Genomic DNA, 23,349 nt, shown 5'->3' on the forward strand with positions numbered 1-23,349 from the left:
TGAAGATCAAAGAGAGGGCATTGTACTGGCCACAATGGTTTTCAGGCCAGGAATGAACATAGTTCTGGCAGAATCTTTCAATATGCTAGTGGTTACACAGCTACAATGGATGGAATAGATGAGGTGAAATGTTACCTGGACTCTGTAAAATAGGAATGTGGAGAATGTTTTTGGTATGATAATACATTAAAATCTTTGAAAAGATAGTCATTTCTTTTGAAATAGCCCGAGTCAATCATTTCATTACCGTGGATATAATATCCAGGGAAATACCCTAGTTATTAAGTAAATCTTCAACTGGAAATAAGCACAAATGAAATTGGATATGAAAAAGACAAAGCGATTGTGTTTGGAAAGGTTGCAAATTTGCTCTTTATGTAGCTGGGATAGTTTTGTTCCTTTAATAATTCAAAAAGTCAAAGTAAATAAAGACATGCAGGTTGAAATGTAGAAGTCAAAATGTAAAGTTTGTTAAAACTACATAGATAATTTGCTTATTTGTCCTTCAAAAGATTAAAAATTTTAGTAAAGGATGCAGGAATAAGGGATGAAGAATATAGTAAACTTATGAAAGAAATACTTGACGGATGTGAGATTTGTAGGAAGTATTGAAGGACACTGTGTCACTTTGCCTTAGCAAGGCATTTCAACAGGTAGTGGTTATGGATATAAAGATGTGGAATATAGAAGAAAAATCATTTCATTTTGTAACTTTGGCAACCAGATTAAGACAGTTGCCAGTAAGATAAATTGTGGAAAAGAAAGAGGGATTGGGCTTAGACCACTGGAAACATTTCTCATTAATGGGGGAGAAAGCATTTGCTAAAACTGAACTTGCACAATTGTGTGGATGTATAAGGGTGAGTTTTGAATACAGATGCAAAAATCACTTTTAAAACAGGCTGTGTGAAAGGAGCTATGCTTTAAGGGATAAAATTGCTCATAAAATGTTGGCAGATCAAGTAAACTGTAAATTATCGCCTACACTAACACAGGCTGTTCATGCTAAGGCCTTGCTGTAAGTTGTCAGAGGATATAATCTATATCAGCTTTTGGTAACAATCCTAAATAAATAATGAATCCCCCAGCTTGAGAAGGTACCAAAGTTAACTCTACTTTTATTTGAGTATTTGATACATTGCATGCAGACAGAAAAGTTTCAGAGAAAACTTTGCTCGCCTTAAAGGCCTGATGCCAGGCCATTGGAAACTAGTTTAGATCAGCTGAATGTTGTTTTTTTGTAAAAGAGAGGCAATTAAAGAGTGAGGACGCTGAGAAAGATTATTGATAAACATATTGAAAAAAAAAGGTATAGTATTGGATCCTGATTGTTCGTAGTTGCCTGGTATGAATGAGAAATTTGTAGATTCAGAGGAGTTGTTGAAAGTAATGATGGACCAAGTACATTCTCGTGACCATACGTTCCATAGCTATGAGAATTAGTCTGTTACCATTGACAACAACAGTTGCTGGAGATCACAGTGAGTCAGACAGCATCCTTGGAGAGAGAGCAATCAAACGTTTCAAGTCTAAATGATGAAGAGTCATCTGAGACTCGAAACATTAGTTTGCTGTCTCTCCATGAATGCTGTCTGACCTGTTGGGATGTCCAACATTTGGTGTTTCTCAGTACAGATTCCAGCATGTGCAGTAATTTGCTCCTACATTGTGTTGCCATTGACGGTTTGCTTGATGAAAGACAAATCAGCTCTGATGATCAAAGTGAGACCATTGGTCCCAAACGACAATTACTTGAGACAACCATCACCTGAAGATCAGGAGCAGCAGATGCATGACAGCATCACCATCTGCAAGTCCTCCTCTGAATAGGACACCATTGTGACTTAGAGCTATATTGCCGTCCTTTATTTTCACTGGATTAAAATTCTGGAACTAACTTCCTATCAGCGCTGTGGGATGTCTGTGCACCTCTGCAGTGGTTGAAGAAAGTAACTCCCCACCTCCTCTAGAACAATTGGGGAAGGGTAAAAAGTCTGGTCTTGCCACTGATACCCAGATTCCGTAAAAGCGTATGGTCTCTGGATTATATTCGGTGTCCTTAAAGAGTTTTGAGATTTTCTCATTGGTTTGTACAATTTTGGTGAGGTAAGCAAACCTCTGTGATCTAGTCGAATTTGTTGTGTTCACTGTTTTCGCTCAAACTGAGTGAGGTTTAAAGTAAGATTAAAGGCAGCCCATAAGTAAGACCAAGGTCAAAGAGAAAAACTGGAGAAATATAATAATCCTTTTTTTTTCAGAGAATGGGAATTGAACTGGGGAAATAAGTTGGAAAATGTGCCAACAAAGAAATGAAACAGCAGTCACAAACATATGCAGCTGTCCAAACTGGAAGGAATGTATTGGGTTACAATGCACGACTAAACTTGCCATGACCATCAAATTATGGATACATGGAAAAATTAGGAGGAAATCGAAACTACGAAACACACTTATGTCCATAGACAACGTAGGAACGTTGACAAAAGGGAATATAAATACGTTAAGGGAGAATTGTTTTTGAGATCAGGAAGGTAAAGATTTGGAATTTAAATTATCAAGGAAGAAAGAAGAATAGGAGGTGGATCAAGAAACTATTGGCCTAATATTTGGATAATGGACTCAGATTCAAATGTGCAACAGGAAAACATTTAAAAATGAAAATGTAATAAAGAACTGTCAGCATGAATTCCAAAAGAGAGTTCTACGTAAATAATTGAATTATTTGAAGAAATTGTAGTTAGGTTGATGCGTAGTTTCGTTTATATTGAGGTTATACAGGATGCTGGTGAGGCGTGTTCTGGAGTACTATGTCCAGTTCTTGTCTCCCTGTTATAGGAAGGGTGTTATTAAGTTGGAGAGGGTTCAGAAGCAATTTCCCTGAATGAGTGACCCAACCTCCCCAGTCTTTAGCGGTTTGCCACACTCTCTGAAGGAATGTTTTTCTTATTTTGGTGTTAAACAGCCTATTGACTATCCTGAGACCATGATCCCTTGATCTGGAATCCCCATCCAGGGGAACCATCCAGTCAGTTTCACCCTGATAGAATTGTATATATTTAACTGAGGTCATCTCCTCCTCTTCAGCTTCTCTGAATACAGGGTTGGTTGACCCAATCTCTCCTCACATATAAAGAACCTGCCATCCCAAGAATCAGTTTTGATGGATCTTCATTTCACTCTCTCTTTGTGAAATTTATCTTTTCTTTAGTATCGAGACCAAAACAGCACATAGTACTCAGGGTGTGGTCTCACCAAGGCCTTAATTACAGCTGCATTAAGACTTCCTTTCACATGTTACGTCTGTAAACACTCAATGTACAGTGTACAGCCTCTTACCACTTATCAATTAGTTCACTCATCAATTAATGGTTAATAAATTTATTTGTCAGTTTACAAAACAAGGAAATGATGAAATTCTACACACATGTTGTTTATTGGAGACAGATGAAGGATATAATGGGAGCATAACACACTGGAACATTAAGCCCTGTGTTCGCACTGACCTTTATATGAAGCAGATTGTGTTGGACACTGGCAGAAGTGGGATAATGGTGAAGATTGAGTTTTTGTAAAGCAGTTCTTATGTGCTCTGTCCAAGGGCCACCCTAAAAATCAGCAGGTTTTTTGAAAGATGCTGCCCAATTTTTAAAATTGTAAATATTTCTCAAACAAATGAGTCAGAAGATATTATGAAGAGGTTCTGTAAATTGTCAGCAATCAGGTTCCATATCAAAGTTAATGGCCTAGCATTCTGTGTATGGTCTTGTTTACACTGCATTTTGATACAGCTGATGCAAATTCTTTTTTTGAAAACAAAAGTAATTAAACTTATAATTAAGTAATTATAAATGTAGTGTGTATCATTTTCTGTTCACTTTTCTCTGGTGGTTAAGAATATAAGACATTGGAGTAGCAATAGACCATTCAGCCCAATGAGTCTCTGCCATTCAATGAGATTGTGGCTGTTCAGATAATCATCGACTTCCTTTGTTGCCTTTTCCCTGACAGGTAGAACAAATGAGCTGAATATTACTTTAATGGAGAAAGACCTCAAAGTCTGCAGAATAAAGACATTTGGAAGTCATTGAGCAAATCTCTCGATGGGAGAGCATTTCAGTGATAGTTATCACAACTCCCTGACCTTCACTATAGCCATGGAGAGGGATAGGAGCAGACAGAATAGAAAAGTATTTAATTGGGGGAGGGGGAATTACAATGTTATTAGGCAGTAACTAGGGCACCCATGTTGGGAACAGATGTTCTCAGGGAAAAGCATGACAGAAATATGTAGGTTGTTTAGGGAGCACTTGTTGATAGTGCTGAGCAGGTTTGTCCCACTGAGGCAAGGAAGGGATGGTAGTGTGAAGGAACCTTGGATGACAAGAGATATGGAACATCTAGTCAAGAAGAAAAAGGAAGCTTCCTTAAGGTTGAGGAGGCAAGGATCAGACAGGGCTCTAGAGGCTTACAAGGTAATCAGGAGGAACTGAAGAATGGGCTTAGGAGAGCTAGAAGAGGACATGGAAAAACTTTAGCGGGTAGGATTAAGGAAAACCCAAAGGCATTCTACATTTATGTGAGGAACAAGAGGATGGTCAGAGTGAGGGTAGGGCCGATCAGGGGTAGTGGAGGGAACTTGTGCCTGGAGTCTGAGGACGTAGAGGAGGTCCTTAATTAATACTTTGCTTCAGTATTCGCTACTGAGAGGGACCTTGTTGTTTGTGAGGACAGTATGAAACAGGCTGATATGCTCGAACAGGTTGATGTTAAGAAGGAAGATGTTCTGAAAATATTGAAAAGTATAAGGATAGGTAAGTCCACTGGGCCAAACAGGATATACCCAAGGTTTACAGGAAACTAGGGAAGAGATTGCTGTGCCTTTGGCGCTGATCTTTGCATCCTCACTGTCCACTGGAGTAGTGCCAGATGATTGGAGGACGGCAAATGTTTTCCCTTGTTCAAGAAAGGAAATAGGGATAACCCTGAGAATTACAGACCAGTCAGTCTTACATCTGTGGTGGGCAAATTATTGGAAAGGATTCTGAGAAACAGGATTTATGATTACTTGGAAAACCACAGTTTGATTAGAAATAGTCAGTATGGCTTTGTGAGGGGCAGATCATGCCTCCCAAACCTTATTGAATTCTTTGAGAATGTGACAAAACACATTGAAGGTAGAGCAGTGGATGTGGTGTATATGGAACCTAGCAAGGCATTTGATAAGGTTCCCCATGGTTGGCTCATTCAGAAAGTAAGGAGGCATGGGATTCAGGGAAACCTTGGTGTCTGGAAACAGAATTGGCTGGCCCATAGATGACAGAGAGTGGTAGTAGATGGAAAGTATTTCAGTCCAGAGCACGGTGACCAGTGTTGTTCTGCAGGGACCTCTGGGATCTCTGCTCTTTGTGATTGTTATAAATAACTTGGATGAGGAAGTGAAAGGGTGGGTTAGTAAGTTTGCTGATGACAAAGATTGGTGGAGTGGTGGATAGCGTGGAGAGCTGTTGTTAGTTGCAACTGGACAATGACAGGATGCAGAACTGTGCTGATAAGTGACAGATGGAGTTCAGCCTGGAAAAGTGTGAAGTGATTCATTTTAGAAGGTTGAATTTGAATACTAAATACAGGGTTAGAGGCAGAATTTTTGGCAGTGTGGAGGAACAGGGATATTTTTGTGTCCACGTCCATAGATCCCTTAAAGTTGATAGGGTTGTTAAGAAGGCATATAGTGTGTTAGCTTTCATTAGCAGGGGGATAAACTTGAAGAACCAACTGTATAGAGCCCTATAGACCACACCTAGAATATTTATTGTGTTCAGTTCTGGTTGCTTCATTATAGAAAGGATGTGGAAGCTTTAAAGAGGTTGCAGAGGAGATTTACTCGGATACTGCCTGGACTGGAGGGCTTGTCTTATGAAAAAAGGTTGCGGGAGGTAGGGCTTAACTCATTGGAGTGAAGAAGGATGAAGGGTGACTTGTTAGAGGTGCACAGGATGATGAGAAGCATGGATAGAGTGGATTGTCAGAAACATTTTCCCATGGCAGAAATGGTTATCATGAGGAGGTATAATTTTAAGGTGATTGGAGGAAAATTTAGGGGAGGTGTCAGAGGTAGGTTCTTTACACAGCGAGTGGTGGGTGCGTGAGATGCACTGCCAGTGGTAGACTCAGATACATTAGGAGCATTTAAGTGACTCTTGAATAGATGCATGGACAATAGTAAGATGGAAGGTATGTAGGTTAGTCTGATCTTAGAGTAGGATAAAAGGTCAGCACAGCATTGAGGGCCAAAGGGCCTGTTCTCTGCTGAACTGTTCTATGTTCTAAGTCACCAATGGGATTGGTCTGAAATGCTGCATATGAGCAATGTTTACAAACTGAAGTAAATTTTTTTTAAAAACATGCCTGCTCTCCAGAAATTCTTGTTCAAATTTATGTGTCGGTGATGTTAAATGATGGCAGCATAGTGAAGCAGTCATTGTTAAATTACTCAATGCACCTGTATACAGTTTTCATTCTTTTAAGGTCCAGAGGTAACTAACAGCTGTGAGATCTGCACTCCAGTTAAGACTAAACATTGGAAGAAAGAATATATTAGAAGGGAATAATGTTTAACCAATACTGTAATGGGAAGTGGGGATAGATAGCAAAGGTGGGATTGAGGGTGTAATTGTGGTGATAGCAGAGAAATTAGGACGTTTGCAAATATTTTTATTTCTGATGTTATGTTCAATCCAAAGCCAAATCATTGGCTCCTTTGAGAATTTCAGAGCCCAAGGCATGAACCTGGAGTGCCTGTTCACAATTTCTTTACAAGAATAAGAAATGCGGTTTGTTACTGGAAGTCCAAAGACTCAGCACGACTGAAAAAGCCGTTTGGATCAGTGGGTTTGTATGCCCAAAAGAAATCCCACTACCAACACGACTCCCACATTCCTGCACTTATTCCATTGCTTTGAATGTTATGACACTACCAAGTTCTCATCTTAGTACTCTTTAAAGACTGAGAGATTTACCATCTCAACTACATCCCAGGCAGAATGCTCCAGACTCTCACCGTTCACTGGGATAAGTTTTCCCAAATCCGCGCTAAACTTCCTGCCTTTCACTTTAAGTTTATGCTTTCTTGTTATTGATTCTTCAAGCCTGGGGAACAGCTGCTTTCAATTCACCTTGTCCCTGCCCCTCTGGTGGTGGTAAATAGATGAAAGAAATGCCCTCATAATAGTATACATCTCTATCAGGTCCTTCCTCAACCTTCTCTGCTCCAAAAGAAACTAACCCAAGCTTGTTCAGCCTCTCATCATTGCTGATATGCTCCATCCGAGGCAACATCTTGGTGAATCTCCTTTGCACTCCCTCCAATGTGATCACCAAATGCAGCCCAGTTCAGCTTAGACCTTCCTTTTTTTTTTGGGAGTTTTTTTTGTGTTCAGTTCTGGTCACTTCATTATCGGAAGGACGTGGAAGCTTTAAAGAGTGTGCAAAGGAGATTTACCAGGATGCTGCCTGGACTGGAAGAGGATAGACCGGATCTAAAGTAAAAGTTCAAAATTGGGGAAAGACCAATTTTGATGGTATGAGGCCGGAACTTTGAAAAGCAAATTGGAGTATGCTGTTTGTCGGTTAAGGGGAGGCTGGAAAGGTGGGAGCATTTCAAAAATGAGATAATGAGAGTTCAGAGACAGTGTGTTCCTGTTAGTGTGAAGGGTGAGGTGGTATGGTTGGGATTGCTGGATGACTGGAGAGATTGAGGCTCTGGTGAAGAAAAAGAAGGAGGCATACGTCAGGTATAGACAGCTCAAATCAAGTGAATCCCTAGAGGAATGCAAGGGCAGCAGGAGTATACTCAAGAGGGAAATCAGGAGAGTCAAAAGGGGACATGAGATAGCTTTAGCAAATATGGTTACTAAAAATCTAAAGAGATTCTACAAATACATTAAAAGCTAAAGAATATCTAAACAAAGAATAGGGCCCCATAAAGATCAATGAGACTGTCTAACTGTGGACTCCAAGAGGATGGTTGAGATACTAAACAAATATTTTGTGTCAGTATTTGCCATAGAGAAGGACAGGGAAGCTAGAGAACTTTGGGAAATAAGTAGGGATGTCTTGAAGAGTCCATTTTAAAGAAGAATAGGTGCTGGAGGTCTTAAAACACATAAAGGTAGACAAATCCCTAGGATCTGATCAGATGAATCAAGGAAAGAGATTGCTAGGCCCCTTGCTGAGGTATTTGTATCATTGACAGCCATGAGTGCTGAAAGATTGGAGGGTGGCTAATGTGGTAGCTTTATTTAAGAAAACATGTAAGGAAAAGCCAAGGACCTATACACCTCTGAGCCTGACATTAATGTTGGGTATGTTATTTGAGGGGATTCTGAGGGACAGGATTTACCTGCATTTGGAGAGACAAGGACTGATTAGGGATAGTCAACATGGCTCTGTGTGGGACATAATGTCTAACTAACTAAATTGAAGTTTTTTAAGCGGTGACAAAGAAGATTGATGAAGGTAGAACAGTAGACATTGTCTGTGTGGACTTCGGTAAGGTGTTTGACAATGTTCCACATGGTAGACTGGTTAGCAAAGTTGCCTATTCCTGATGAAGGGCTTTTGCCCGAAATGTAAATTTTCCTGCTCTTCAGAAGCTGCCTGACCTGCTGTGCTTTTCCAGCATCACTCTAATCTTGACTCTGATCTCCAGCATCTGCAGTCATCACTTTTGCCTGGTTAGCAAAGTTGGCTCACATGGGATTCAGGTGGAGCCTGCCAAACAGATATAAATTTGGCTTGAAGGGAGGAGATAGAAGATAGTTGTAGAAAGATGATTTTCAAACTGGAGGCCTGTGACCAGTGATGTGCCACAAAGATTGGTGTTGAGTCCACTTTTTTGTCGTCTATGCAAATGATTTGGATGTGATGAAAGGAGGCATGGTTAAAATGACTGCAGATACTGAAATCTGAACTGAAACTAAACAATGCTGGAGATCACAGCGGGTCAGGCAGCATCCATGGAGTGAGAGCAAACTAACGTTTTGAGAGCTCTGATGAAGAGTCATCGAGACACAAAACATTAGCTTGCTGTCTCTCCATGGATGCTGCCTGACCCACTGTGATCTCCAGCATTTGTTTTTTCAGAAGGAGGTTTGGTTAGTTAGTATGCAGCTGCAAAATTGGAGGTGTAGTGGACAATGATGTAGGTTATCTCGGAGTACAACAGGATCTTGATCTGCCACTCCTGGGCTGATGGGCCGAGGAGTGGCAGATAAACTTTATTTTAAATAAATGTGAGGTGTTGTATTTGGTAACTCAAATCGGGGCAAGACTTACACACTTAATGGTAGAGCCCTGGGAATGCAGGTTTGTAGTTCCCTGAAGGTGGAGCTGCAGTTCGACAGGGTGGTGAAGAAGGTGTTTGGCACATTTGCCTTTATTGGTCAGTGCATTGAGTATAGGAGTTGGGATGTCATGTTGTTGCTGGACAGGACGTTGGTGAGGCCACTTTTGCAATACTCCATTCAATTCTGGTCTCCCTAGGAAGGATGTTGTGAAACTTGAAAAGGTTCAGAAAAGATTTGCAACAAAATGCCAGGAGTGGAGGATTTGAGTTGAAGGGAGAGGCTGAATAGGTTAGAGAATTTTCCCTAGAGTTTCGGAGGCTGAGTGGTGACCTTTATAGAGGTCTATAAAATCATGAGGGGCATGGATAGGATAAACAGACTGTCTTTTGCCTGGGTGGGAGAGTCCAGAACTTGAGGGCCTAGGTTCAGGGTGACAGGGTAAAGATATAAAAGGGACGTAAGGGGCAACTTTTTCACACAGAGGATGTTGCGTGTTTGGAATGGGCTGCCAGAGGAAGTGGTGGAGGCTGGAACAATGACAGCATTTAAAAGGCATCTGGATGGGCATATGAATAGGAAGGGTTCAAAGGGATAGAGACCAAATGCTGGCAAATAGGACTAGTTCAAATTAGGATGGCTGGTTGGTGTGGACAAGTTGGACCGAAGTGTCCTTTTCTGTGCTATGGGAGAATTGAATTCATATTTTTATTTTCTATCTTCAAAGAATGTTACACAAAGCATTTCACAGAAGAGAAAAAAAGACAGCATGTGCTACAATATACATCTGTTTTGTGACAGCAAAGGCTTATGATGTGCCCTTGTGTCTTCCCATTTTCCATTAATTTTTTTTTCCACTTTAAAACAAGAGTTTGAGTTGAAATTTTGAAGTATTAATAATTTGTGCAGGACAATTGAGAGAGTGATAGAAGTGTACAGCATGGAAACAGGTCTTTCGGACTAATTTGTCTATGCTGCCCAGTTTTCACAATTAGTCTTGTCCCAATTACCTGTGTTTTGATCCATATCCCTCCATCCCTATCCCATCCATGTACCTGTCCAAATATTTATTAACTGACAAATTTGTACTCGCCTCCACCACTACCTCTGGCATCTACTGAAAAATCCTGTGGATGTGCAATATTCAAGTTAATGGTGAAATTTACTTTTTTTTTTGGTGCAACTATTGAAAGAGATTGTGGAGCTGATTTCATCGAACACCCCCCTTGGTTTTTCCTCTTTCAGACCTGAAAACCTGAAAAATAGGCAAACCATGAAAGAAAAACTGATCCAGAAACATGTAAATCATGCAACTGATTGATAATTCCTATAAATAGGAACTTTGGATGACTGTCTGAACTGCTACAATTGACTTAAAAAAAACTTTACCATCTTGTTGAGTAAACCGTGTGAAAGAGTGAAAAGGAGCGCTGGAGGTGGGTGAGGAATTGTCAGCTGGTGCATGGGAACTTGAACCGCGGAAAGCAGGATATTGTGGGAGAAAAGGTCAAAGGGTCTTCCATGATTGAAGTATGGAGGGAGGAGCCCAGTATGAGGAACTGACCCAAGAACTAGCATGTTTTTAACACTGTTTCTTAAAACTGTTTACCACCTATAGAAAGGATATAATTAAATGAGAAAGAGTGCAGAAAAGATTTACTGGGATGCTAACTGGACTGGAAGATTTGAGTTATAAGGAAAGACATAGGATGGGACTTATTTCCCTGGACTGAGGAGTGACTTCATAGAGATTTATAAGATCATGAGGCATAGATAACCAACAGCTTTTCCCCATGGTAGGGGAGTCTAAAACTAATGGGCATCGGTTTAAGGCGACAAAGGGGAGATCCAAAAGGGTTCAGACGAGCACTTTTTTCTAAACAGAGGGCAGTGACTGTCTGGAATGGGCTGCCAGAGGTAGTGGTGGAGGTGAGTACAGAACTTGTAATTTAATAAATATTTGGACAGGTACATGGATGGGATAGGGATGGAGGGATATGGATCAAAACACAGGCAAGTGGGACGAGATTAATTGTGAAAACTGGGCAGCAGAGACGAACAACCTGTTTCCATGCAGTACACCTCTATGACACTAATACTAAGACAGTCAGAGTTTACCAACAGCTGAAAATCTGGAGGGAGGTTTCTGAGAACAACAGCCAATAACTCTTAAATCCACTTGCCAGACTGAGGTGTGCTGATTAATGGCCAGCTCCATCCTCCTTCTTTACCTCTTCCAATGGCATGGTTAGGAAGGAAACCAATTTGTAATTGCGCAGTCATCCTGTCATGTGAAACGTTATCTTCTACACACTTTGATACAAGTTGCCCAGGTGGTACATCTTTAATAGGTTTGTGCTTGTAAATTCTACAATCAGATTAAATCTTTGGCAATGATTATATTTGGAGGAAGCTGAAGGTGACATTGTTTGGCTGTGCTCAGAACCTATTGTGAAGGCAAGCCGTCACATTGATGTGTTTTAAGAGCAAAGAAAATTACAGCTCAGAATCAGACCCTTCGGCCCTCCAAGACTGTGCTGATCCAGATCCGCTATCTAAATCTGTTGCCTATTTTCTAAGGATCTGTATCCCTCTGCTCCCTGTCCATTCATGTATCTGTCTAGATACATCTTAATTAACGCTATCATGCCTCCCTCCGCTAGCAAAGCACCCACCACCCTCTGCATTTTATCTAAAACTGTCCTGATGTCAAAATGTGACATGAGCATTTGAATGATGTAAACCACTGTATTGTAAAGTGTTGCATGCATATAATGAAACTTTAGTTGATAAGAGCTGAGGGGTTGTGCTCAGAGCTCCAAAAAGATCCTGTGGCAGTAAAGACAGTGATACATACCTGATGGGCCAAAGGGTCACTTATGTACCAAATGATCATATGATTCTAAATTAAATGAAATATGATGACCAGCAAGCCAAAAATGATACACTCAAAACAATTAACAAGTATCAAGCTTGTCAAACACTGTGGCTTAGCAATTCAGACAGACTCTCCCAGAAAGGTGCACACTGAGTTTATCAGACTTGTCAAACACTATCACTGAACAATCCACACTGACGCGCACTCTCTTACTGACGCGCACTCTCACACACACAGACACTCCTACAGACCCATACACTCATGCAGACCCCCTCTCATACACTCACACATACACACTCACACGCACCCTCTTACAGACTTAAACCCCTTTACACTCACACTCACACATACACCCCTCTCTCACAGTCACTCATAACATTCCCTGCCCCCCTACATGCGCGCTTGCGCGTGCACACACCCACACACATAAGTTTGTGGGGTGAATTTGTACTTGCAGAATTACATGTCATTTTGCGCAAAAACTGCATGAATCCATATAAGATTCTGTAAATCCTTTTGTTTTAGATTAGTCTGAACATTGTGGCATAGACAGCCTCACACAGGGCACCTCACACCTTCAATAGTTCACTGGGGAATGTAACTTTTAAAAAGTTCTGCGATTTACATACGAAAGAACTGAAACCAACATGTTCATTCTAACAGATGAGAGACTTAACAAACAATCCAGGTTTTTTGCAATACATAAATTCAGTTACATCACACTAAACTTTTGCTATAAATTCTATGTCTTATGATCTTATACTCTGCAACCACCTGATGAAGGAGCAGTGCTCTGAAAGCTAGTGTTTCCAAATTAATCTGTTGGACTATAACCTGGTGTTGTGTGATTTTAACTTTGTACATTCCAGTCCAACATTGGCATGTCCAAGTCATGTTAAAACTGGTTGCGAAGGGAATTGAATGTTAATTAGCCCTGACCTATGTTACAGGAAGAAGAGGGCAAAGACTGCCATGCTCATGAGAAATCCTTACACTGAAGAGCACTCAGCAGCTTATTATGAAACAGTGACCATCTTCTCCCATGCACCAGTTAAGATCTTCAACATTGCCTGACATTACACTGGATTTAACACTGAAAGGAAATTCCCAGCTATAGTGCTTGCAGAGTTGTGTTAGCTCATGCAGTGTAAAGCCCCATTTATAGGAATGCATGAAGAAAGTATATGTCATAAATTTACAAAATGTAACTGACAGCATTTGCACCTCCTCTTTACCACCACCCCCACATCCTTCCCAAGAAAAACATTCTTTCTTGATCCCCGACTTGTTTAGCTCAATCCCAGCTAACTGAAGTCACTATTAACACTCACTGAATGCTACTAACATCTCTTGGAAGTAACTATTCTTGTTCGGTGGAGCTCAACTTCAGCTGCAGTTCTTATTAGGTTTTTGTTTTGTAGTGATGTGATATAATATAGTAAAATTAAACTTTAGATCAACAATCCTTAATGAAAGCTTACCAATGCAATGATAGAACTAATGTAAGAATAGGTACTGGATTGATTAGGACTATATTCACTGGAGTTTAAAAGAATGAGGGGGACCTATAGAAATATATAAACTTCGAACAGGACTAGATGGGTAAATCAAGGGAGAATGTTCCCAATGACTGGGAAGGCCCAGGTTACAGTATAAGGATAGTAGGCCATTTAGAACTGAAATGGAAAGAACTTTCTTCACCCAGAGAAATGTGAGCCTGTGAAATTCTCTATTACAGAAAGGGGTTTAGGCTAAAGCGTTGAATTCTTATGTTTAAAGGGATTGAAGGATGTGGATAGAAAGAGGAAAAAGAATATTGAATCATATTGAATGGCAGAGCAAGCTTAGGTTAAATGAATTGAATTGAATTAAATTTATTGTCTCGTGTACAGAGGCACAGTGAAAAGCTTTGCCTTATGAGCAATACAGGCAGATCACAGAGTTAAGTAGCATAGATAGTAAATAATAGGTAAACAGAGGCAAAAACAAAAACACAGGTACAGGCGAATGTTAAGAGTTTGTGAGTCCATTCAGTATTCTGACAACAATAGGGTAGAAACTGTTTTGAAACCGGCTGGTGCATGTGTTCAGGCTTCTGTACCTTCACCCCGAAGGTAGATGTTGTAGAAAAACATTGCCAGGGTGGGATGGATCTTTGAGAATGCTGGCAGACTTTCCTTGACAGCGGGCCTGGTAGATGGGAGGTTGGCCTTTGTGATTGTCCGGGCCGAGTTCACCACTCTCTGATCGCGAATGATACAGTTGCCATACCAGGTAGTGATACATCCAGACAGAATGCTCTCGATGGCGCACCTATAAAAGTTGGCAAGGGTATTTGCCGTCATTCTAAATTTCCTCTTCTGCCTGAGGAAGAAGAGACATTGTTGGGCCTTTGTAACTAGTGCGTCCACATGAAGAGTCCAAGAAAGCTTGTTGTGGATGACCACCCCCAGGAGCTTGACACTCCACTCGTTCCACCTCTGTGCTGTTAATGTGTAGGGGGGCATGAGTAACATCCCGCTGAAAGTCATAAATGAGTTCCTTGGTTTTGCCGGCATTGACAGCTAGGTTGTTCTCAGTGCACCATTTTTCCAGGTCGTGCACATCCCGTCTGTAGTCTGTTTTGTCACCATCTGTGATTTAACCGACTATAGTGGTGTCATCAGCGAACTTGTAAATGGCATTAGTCTGGTATTTGGTGACGCAGTCATGGGTATTCAGTGAGTACAGTAGGGGGCTGAGTACGCACCCCTGGGGGGGGCTCCAGTGTTGAGTATTAGTGAATATGAAATATTGTCCCCAATCTTCACTGATTGTGGCCTGTGGGTCAGGAAACTGAGGATCCAGTTGCAGAGAGTGGGGCTTAGTCTGAGGTCACTAAGTTTAGTAATCAGTCTCAAGTGGATAATAGTGTTGAAGGCTGAACTGTAGTCAATGAGTAGGATTCTTATGTAGCTGTTCTTGGTGTCAAGATGTTCTGAGGAGGAGTGACGGGCAAGTGATATGGCATCTGACATGGATCTGTTGGTCCGATAGGCAAATTGGAGTGGGTCAAGAGTAGTGGTGAGGCTGGAGTTGATTAATGCTCTGACCAGCCTTTCAAAGCACTTCATGACCACCAAAGTTAGGGTCACTGGGCGGTAGTCATTGAGACATGCTGCATGAGCCTTCTGAGGCACAGGGATGATGTTGGCCCTCTTGAAACAGGCAGGGACAGTGGCCTGCTGCAGGGAGAGGTTGAAGATGTCTGAGAAGACCTCTGCCAGTCCGTCTGCGCGTGTTCTGAGCGCACCTCCTGCTACACTGTCTGGTCCCGTATCTTTCCTTGGATTCACACAAAGGAAAACTGATCTGATCTCTGATGCAGTGACTGTTGGGATAGGTTCATCAGGACTTGTCTGAATAGATGTTACCTCTCTGCCAAAGTTCTGCTGAAATGGCTTACTCCTGCTTCTATTTGTTATGATTCTAAGGTTGCTCACCTCCTACTGCTCCTCAACCTAATCCTCCAGCCAAGTGTGTAACTGTATAGTTGCTCCTTTAGTTGATGGCACAATGACTAAAGGACATTGATGTAACGTCTTGGGAAAGATGTGCCGACCATCTTTTTTTTTATGCATTGAGTGCAAACGAAGTGGAACTCTATGCCAACGAGGGTACTGGATCCGGATAAGATCATTGGGTTCAGAAGGAAATTCGATGACCATCTGAGGGAGGTAAACTTCAAAGGCAAGGGGATAGAAGGTTGGAGTGGGACTAACGGCATGGCTGTACAAGATCAAACAATCTCTTTCTGTGCTGTCATGTCTCCATAAAATTCACCTGGAAGCAATCAGTGTTTTCGTTTTGTATTTCACATGTTCTTTCTGATGTTTTTTTGCTCATGTCAGTTCTTTTGTTGTACTGGCAAGTGAAGACAGAACACAATATGACACTTGGTGCCTCTCAAAATGTGTTTTTTTTTATCTGTTTCAGTGAGCTCTATCAGAGTCTTGATCTCTTCCCAACAGATTGTGAACAGATGCTGCAGACAGCAATTGGGTAAGTGATAGTCTGAAGCATGTTTTGGTGGCAAGCAGTGAGAGCTGTATTATAATTTCACTGAGGGTAGATGCAGTTATGTGGTGGTTATGTTACTGCACTAGTCATTCAGAGATTTCAGATCAGACTGTTGGGAATGTGAATTCACTTGTTAAGAGAAATCTGAAAATAAAAGAAATCTTGAAGCTTTTGGATTTGTGTAAGAACGCAACCTGTTCATTAAAGTCCTTTAGAGAAAGAGCCTTTTCGATCTTGCAAAAGAGATGGTTCACAGAATGGTTCCAGGAATGAGAAACTTCAGTTACTGGGATAGGTTGAAGATGTTGGGATTGTTCTCTTTGGAGAGAGGAGACCTGGTAGAGATTTTCAAAATCATGTTCGGGGTGGATAGAGTGGATTGCAAAAAGCTATTCCTACTCATAAAATGATTGACAACCAAAAATCACAGAGTCAAAGCAATTTGCAAAAGTAGGAAATGTGATGTGAGAAAATACTTAGTCATAGAAATGTACAGAATGGAAACCGATCCTTCAGTCCAATTCATCCATGTCAACCAGATATCCTAATTTAATCCAGTCCCATTTGCCAGCACTTGGCTCATATCCTGACACTTCCTCCTACTGCCTCCTTGACCATGACCTCACCTCCCATCATCAAACCATCATCTCCCAGACCATCTACAACCTCATCACCTCAGGGGGTATTCTATCCACAGCCTCCCACCTCATAGACCCAGAACCCTGCACCGCCCAGTTCTACCTCTTACCGAAGGTCCACAAATCTGACTGCCCCAGATGACCCATCATCTCCACTTGCTCCTGCCTTACTGAACTGATTTCCTCATACCTTGACAGCGTGTAGTCCTCCTTGGTCCAGGAAATCCCCACATTTATTCGGGATACCGTCCACATCGTCCACCTCCTCCATGAGTTTCATTTCCCCAGCCCCCAACACCACATTTTCACCATGGGCGTCCAGTCCCTGTACACATCCATCCACCATGACAAAGGACCTCCAAGCCCTCAATTTCTTCCTCTCACATCGACCCAATCGGTACCCTTCCACCATTCGATTAGCAGAACTGATCCATACCCTCAACAACTTCTCCTTTGAATCCTCCCACTTCTTTCAGAGCAAAGGGGTAGCCATGGGCACCCACATGGGCCCCAGCTATGCCTGCCTCTTCCTCTGGAACGTGGAACAGTCCATCTTCTGCACTTACACTGGCATCATTCCCCACATTTTCTTCCACTATATCGATGACTGTATTGTTGCCATCTCGTGCTTTCACATAGAGGTTGAGTAGTTCATTAACTTCATGAACGTCTTCCACTCTGACCTCAAGTTCACCTGGACATCTCAGAAACCTCCCTCCCCTTCCTGGAACTCTCCACCTCCATCTCCTGTGTCTGACTCAACATGGACATCTAATTCAAGTCCAGCTACCTGGACTACACCTCCTCTCATCTCCCATTCCCGTGTAAAAATACTATCCCTTATTCCCAATTCCTCTCCCTCTGCTGTGTCTGCTTCCAGGAAGATCGTATCCATTCTTGGACATCCCAGGTGGCCTCCTATTTCAAGGACCACAATCCCTGCCACCCGCGCCCCCCCCCCCCCCCCCCCCGTGACTAACAATACCCTCCAGTGCATCTCCTCCACTTTCCACACCTCTGCCCTCGACCCCCACCCCTCCACTGCAACAAGCCCCCGGTGCTCACCTTCCATCCAACTAGTCTCTGGATACCATGCACTATCTTCCACCATTTCGACAGTCATACCCCACCACCATAGATATATTTCCCTACCTAACCATTCCGTAGAGACCGTTCCCTCCGCGACTCTCTCGTTAGGTCCATGCCACCCACCAACCCACCTCCACTCCTGGCAGCTTCCCTTGCCATTGCAGGAGATGTAAAACCTGCACTCACACCTCCCCCCTCACCTCCATCCAAGGCCCCAAAGGATCCTTCCACATCTGGCAGAGATTTTCCTGCACATCCAAACATCTCAACTACTGTGTCTGTTGCTCTTGATGTGGTCTCCTCTACACTGGGGAGACAGGATACCAATTAGCAGAACATTGCAGGGAACATCTCTGGGACACACGCACCAAACAATCCCGCCACCCTGTGGCCGACCACTTCAACTCCCCTTTTGCCAAGGACACCATGTCCTGGGCTACCTCCACTGCCAAATCCAACATGGCATCTACATCAACTTCACCAGTTCTTAATCTCTTTATTGGGTTTTCCAATAGATTAAGGTATTCTGTTTTCTTTTGTTTGTGTTTCATTCAGTAGGCTTTTACAGAGGCCCCTCGATTATCTGAACGAGATGGACCAGCACTATTTCATTTGGATAATTGATTATTCGGTCAATTGATTCAATACCTCTCCTCTGGGACTGGGAGTTTTCCGAAGTTTCCTTTTTCCTTGCTCTGCCTGCCTTGTTCCCTCCCTCTGTCTCAGGGTTTGTTTTTGAGCAGACACACACACAGGTGTGTGTAAGGGACCAGCAGCATGGTGTTGACTGAGACGCTAAAGGTATAATTCCGTTTGTACCAATGACAGCGTCAGGTCCAGTCTATGGAGCTAGCTCTCTCAGTTTTGGCACAAGATGTTAGATGTTGGTAAGGGGGATTTTGCAGGATCTGTGTTGGAATTGCTGCTGTCCTTATATAATGCCTAGGTCAATGCCAACTGATCCCTCCAATTTTCTTTAGATTTTGATGTGGTTTCATACAACCGAGCAATTGTGGGCCACTTTAGAGAGAAGCTCAGAGCCAACCACTTTACTGTGGGTCTGGAGTCATGTTTGGACTTGGTAAATATGGCAGCTTTCCTTCCCCAGAGGCTGAAATGTGTGAAATGGGATTTCCCAGTCTTCCATGGTGTGACTCATCTGTGTCTCCAGAACATTTAAAAGCAAAGTACTGCAGAATCTGGAGATCTGAAACAAAGTTAGGAAGGGCTGGAGAAGCTCAGAAGGTCTGTGGAGAGTGAAATAGAGTTAATGTTTTGAGTTCAGTGACACTTCGTTGGAATGAAGAATGTTCCCTGAGGCTTTAGATTTCTCGACTGTTTACATAATCATTGTGCCATTGCCTTCATTACTTGTTCACCAAGTTCAGACAGAGTTGACAGGGATGTTGGATTTTGGCACGTAATAAAGACGCTTGCTCATATTTTGAGTGTGAGTGCCAGTTTGGCAAGTTGCGGCAATAAACAAGTATTAGCTTGCTTCTGTGGGCAATGTTTACTGGTGAGGCATTGGTGCGAGTGTGTCTCCTACAAGGTTTAGAATTCATTAGCGCACAAACACAATAGGGCGTGGGACGGATTTCTTCCGAAAAAAAAAACTCCCACTTCCCTTGTGAATTATTGCTTTGCATTATGGCACGTCTAGAGACCGACCAGGGCTGAACATTTGAAAGCACATGCTCCTTACAATTTGGAAATTAATGCAGACGTTTGATTGAAGGGGAGGCGAGCACAGGGGCGAGACCGAGTTAATGAGGAGCTGCTCCTGTAATCACAGATCCGCTCTCATGTGCTGGCTGCTCGAGCTGTTCCAGTCACTGAAACTATCTCTCCTGTTCTTGCTGCAACTCCAGAGACAGAAGCTATGATTGGAGAAGCAACAAGGCTGGGACCCCTGATGGAAGAGCAGGAGCCGTTATTAAGGCCATAAGGCATAGGAGCAGAAATTAGGCTATTCAGCCCATTGAGTCTGCTCTGCCATTCAATCATGACTGATAAGTTTATCAACCCCATTCTCCCGCTTTCTCCCCATAACCCTTGATCCCTTTCACAATCAAGATCCTATCTATCTCCTTCTTAAATATACTCAATGACCTGGCTTCCACAGCTTTCTGTGGCATTGAATTCCATAGATTCACCCCTCTCTGGCTGAAGAAGTTTCTCCTTATCTCTTCTAATGAAATAGAACATTATTATGGCTGATCGATTCCCCGCTCCCATGTCGAAGGGTTTGGCTGCATTGTTACTGATTGTGTAGAGAGGTGGGTGAGGAGAAGAAGCTGAAAATGGAAAAGCCAAAGCAATAAACAGCTGGTAATCTTGTAATGAGGCTGGGAGCAGTGCTCTGGGGAGCCTCAAAACAGCCTAGCAGGAGCTCTGTTCCAATTTTAGTCTGCAACTAGGGTTAGAATCATAGAATCCCTGCAGTGTGGAAAAGGGCCAATCAGCCCATCGAGTCTACACTGACCCTCTGAAATGCATCCCACTCAGACCCATCCCACTGTAAATCATCCCTGTAAGCCATTTCCCACAGCCAATCCACCTAACCTACATCCCTGGACACTACAGGCAATTTAACATGACCAATGCATCGAATCTGCACATCTCTGGACTGTGGGAAGAAAGCCACGCAGACACAGGGAGAATGTGCAAACTGCTCACCTGAGGGCGGAATTGAACCTGGGTGCCTGATGCTGTGAGGCAGCAGTGTTAACCACTGAGCAACCGATCCGCTTCCTTGGTTCTTAGCTGACCTTTCACCTTTTTGCAGTGAATGAACCTGAATGAATTGTCAGGATGTTATTTTGAAGGGAGTTGAGAAGTAAGTCGATTCGCAGAAGAGCCATTTAATGGGAAGGCTGGCGTTCTGGGTCAGACTCTGTGCCAGTCATTTGCTTGAAACTTCAGCTGTAACTGGTGTGTAATTCCACCCCCACCAACCCCTCCCCGCCCCCCCCCCCCCCCCCCCCCCCCGCCCCCGCTGCATAGTTGGACTGTTAGAAGTCAGTGTATTGACGATCTCTTCAGCATGCTTTTTAACCAAAGTGTTAAAGGGGAAAGAAGCTGGCAGAATGTAGTCAGAGAATGCTGAAAAAATGTTTAATGCAATTAACTTTTGTCAGGATTTTTTGTGTGGAGCTGCAGAAAATGGGGGAGATACTAAACAAGTATTTTGCATCAGTATTTACTGTGGAAAAGGACCTGGAAGATATGGAATGTAGGAAAATAGATGGCGACATCTTGAAAAATGTCCATATTACCAAGGAGGAAGTGCTGGATGTCTTGAAACATGTAAAAGTGGATAAATCCCCAGGACCTGATCAGGTGTACCCCAGAACTCTGTAGGAAGCCAGGGAAATGATTGCTGGGCCTCTTGCTGAGATATTTGTATCATCGATAGTCACAGGTGAGGTGCCAGAAGACTGGAGGTTGGCTAAGGTGGTACCACTATTTAAGAAAGGTGGTAAGGACAAGCCAGGGACCTATAGACCAGTGAGTCTGATGTTGGTGGTGGGCAAGTTGTTGGAGGGAATCCTGAGGGACAGGATGTACATGTATTTGGAAAGGCAAGGACTGATTAGGTATAGTCAACATGGCTTTGTGCATGGAAAATAATGTGTCTCAAACTTGATTGAGTTTTTTGAGGAAGTAACAAAGAGGATTGATGAGGGCCGAGCAGTAGATGTGATCTATATGGATTTCAGTAAGGCGTTCAACAAGGTTCCCCATGGGAGACTGTTGAGCAAGGGTAGATCTCATGGAATACAGGGAGAACTAGCCAATTGGATAGAGAACTGGCTCAAAGGTAGAAGATAGAGGGTGGTGGTGGAGGTTTGTTTTTCAGACTGGAGGCCTGTGACCAGTGGAGTGCCACAGGGATCGGTGCTGGGCCGTCTACTTTTTGTCATTAAAATGAATGATTTGGATGTGAGCATAAGAGGTAAAGTTAGTAAGTTTGCAGATGACACCAAAATTGGAGGCGTAGTGGACAGCAGAAGGGGGTTACCTCAGATGTGCCAATGGGCTGAGAAGTGACAGATGGAGTTTAATTCAGATAAATGCGAGGTGCTGCATTTTGGGAAAGCAAATCTTACCAGGACTTATACACTTAATGGTAAGGTCCTAGGGAGTGTGGCAGAACAGAGACCTTGGAGTGCAGGTTTATAGCTCCTTGAAAGTGGAGTCACAGGTAGATAAGATAGTAGAGAAGGCGTTTGGTATTCTTTCCTTTATCGGAAAGAGTATTGAGTACAGGAGTTAGGAGGTCATGTTGCAGCTGTACAGGATATTGGTTAGGCCACTGTTGGAATATTGTGTGCAATTCTGGTCTCCTTCCTATCGTCAGAGGCTGAGAGGTGACCTTATAGGGGTTTACAAAATTATGAAGGGCATGGATAGGATAAATAGACAGTGTTTTTCCTGGGTTGTGGGAGTCCAGAACTAGAAGGCATAGGTTTAGGGTGAGAGGGGGAATATTTAAAAGGGACCTAAGGGGTAGCGTTTTCATGCAGAGGGTGGTGCATATATGGAATGAGCTGCCAGAGAAAGTGATGGAGGCGAGTACAATTGCTACACTTAAAAGGCATCTGGATGGGTCTGTGAATAGGAAGGATTTGGAGGGATATGGGCTAGGTGCTGGCAGGTGGGACTAGATTGGGTTGGGATAAATGGTCAGCATGAACGGGTTGGACTGAAGGGTCTGTTTCCGTGCTGTTCATCTCTCTGACTATGACTCTATAACTGCAAATCTGAGACTCACTCCCAACAAAGCTATCTTGTGTCATATAGGTATAACTTTTATTTTGGAAATCAAGTGTGAGAGATTTGTTTACAGTACATGATCAGTCAGAAACTTTAGTGGGTCTCCCATGTCAGATCCCTATCCATTTCTCCATGATTTTGTCTCCGATAATCCTTTTGGCCTTGTTGTGGATTATTGCAGGAAGACTAATGTAGCCACCAGATCCATGAAATCTGGATTGAAATATTTCTAACTTAGGCCCATGCCTTTATATCCATGTAACTACCTCATTAAAAACACGTGCATACAAAAAACTGATAAAATGTCATTGCCATTGACTTTGATACTTTTTACAGATTTCATGCTTCTCACTAATCTCTTTATTTTAACCTTGTAAACTCTTTACTCAATCTCATAAACTCTTTATTGACAATGCCTGCTTCCTTAAACGGGGTTTTTAAAAATATTAGAAATTGGACAAGGAAAATGTCTATGTAATGTAATGTTCTGTCTATTTTCTGACCTGTATTGTCATTACGACTTATCTAACACTTGGATCAGGTTTGACTGTGGGGGTGGTGGAAC

General features: G+C 42.5%; 1 protein-coding gene across 4 annotated transcripts in view; it reads left to right on the top strand.

Annotated features, from left to right (window-relative positions):
* The window catches only part of st3gal4 (ST3 beta-galactoside alpha-2,3-sialyltransferase 4), a 135,555-nt gene that overhangs the window by 7,038 nt on the left and 105,168 nt on the right, over positions 1 to 23,349 (top strand). For 3 of the 4 annotated variants that reach the window (XM_087976489.1, XM_043676905.2, XM_087976490.1), the window contains exon 2: positions 16,195 to 16,260. The exons of the other annotated variant lie outside the window; for it this stretch is intronic. The gene's annotated coding sequence lies outside the window, so the exon portion shown is untranslated. The remainder of the gene's footprint in view (positions 1 to 16,194; positions 16,261 to 23,349) is intronic. 4 annotated transcript variants of the gene reach the window in all.

This window comes from Chiloscyllium plagiosum, unplaced genomic scaffold, assembly GCF_037043375.1.
Source record: "Chiloscyllium plagiosum isolate Xiang-an unplaced genomic scaffold, Cpla_swu_hap1 HiC_scaffold_29, whole genome shotgun sequence".
In the NCBI taxonomy this organism is placed as follows: Eukaryota; Metazoa; Chordata; class Chondrichthyes; order Orectolobiformes; family Hemiscylliidae; genus Chiloscyllium; species Chiloscyllium plagiosum.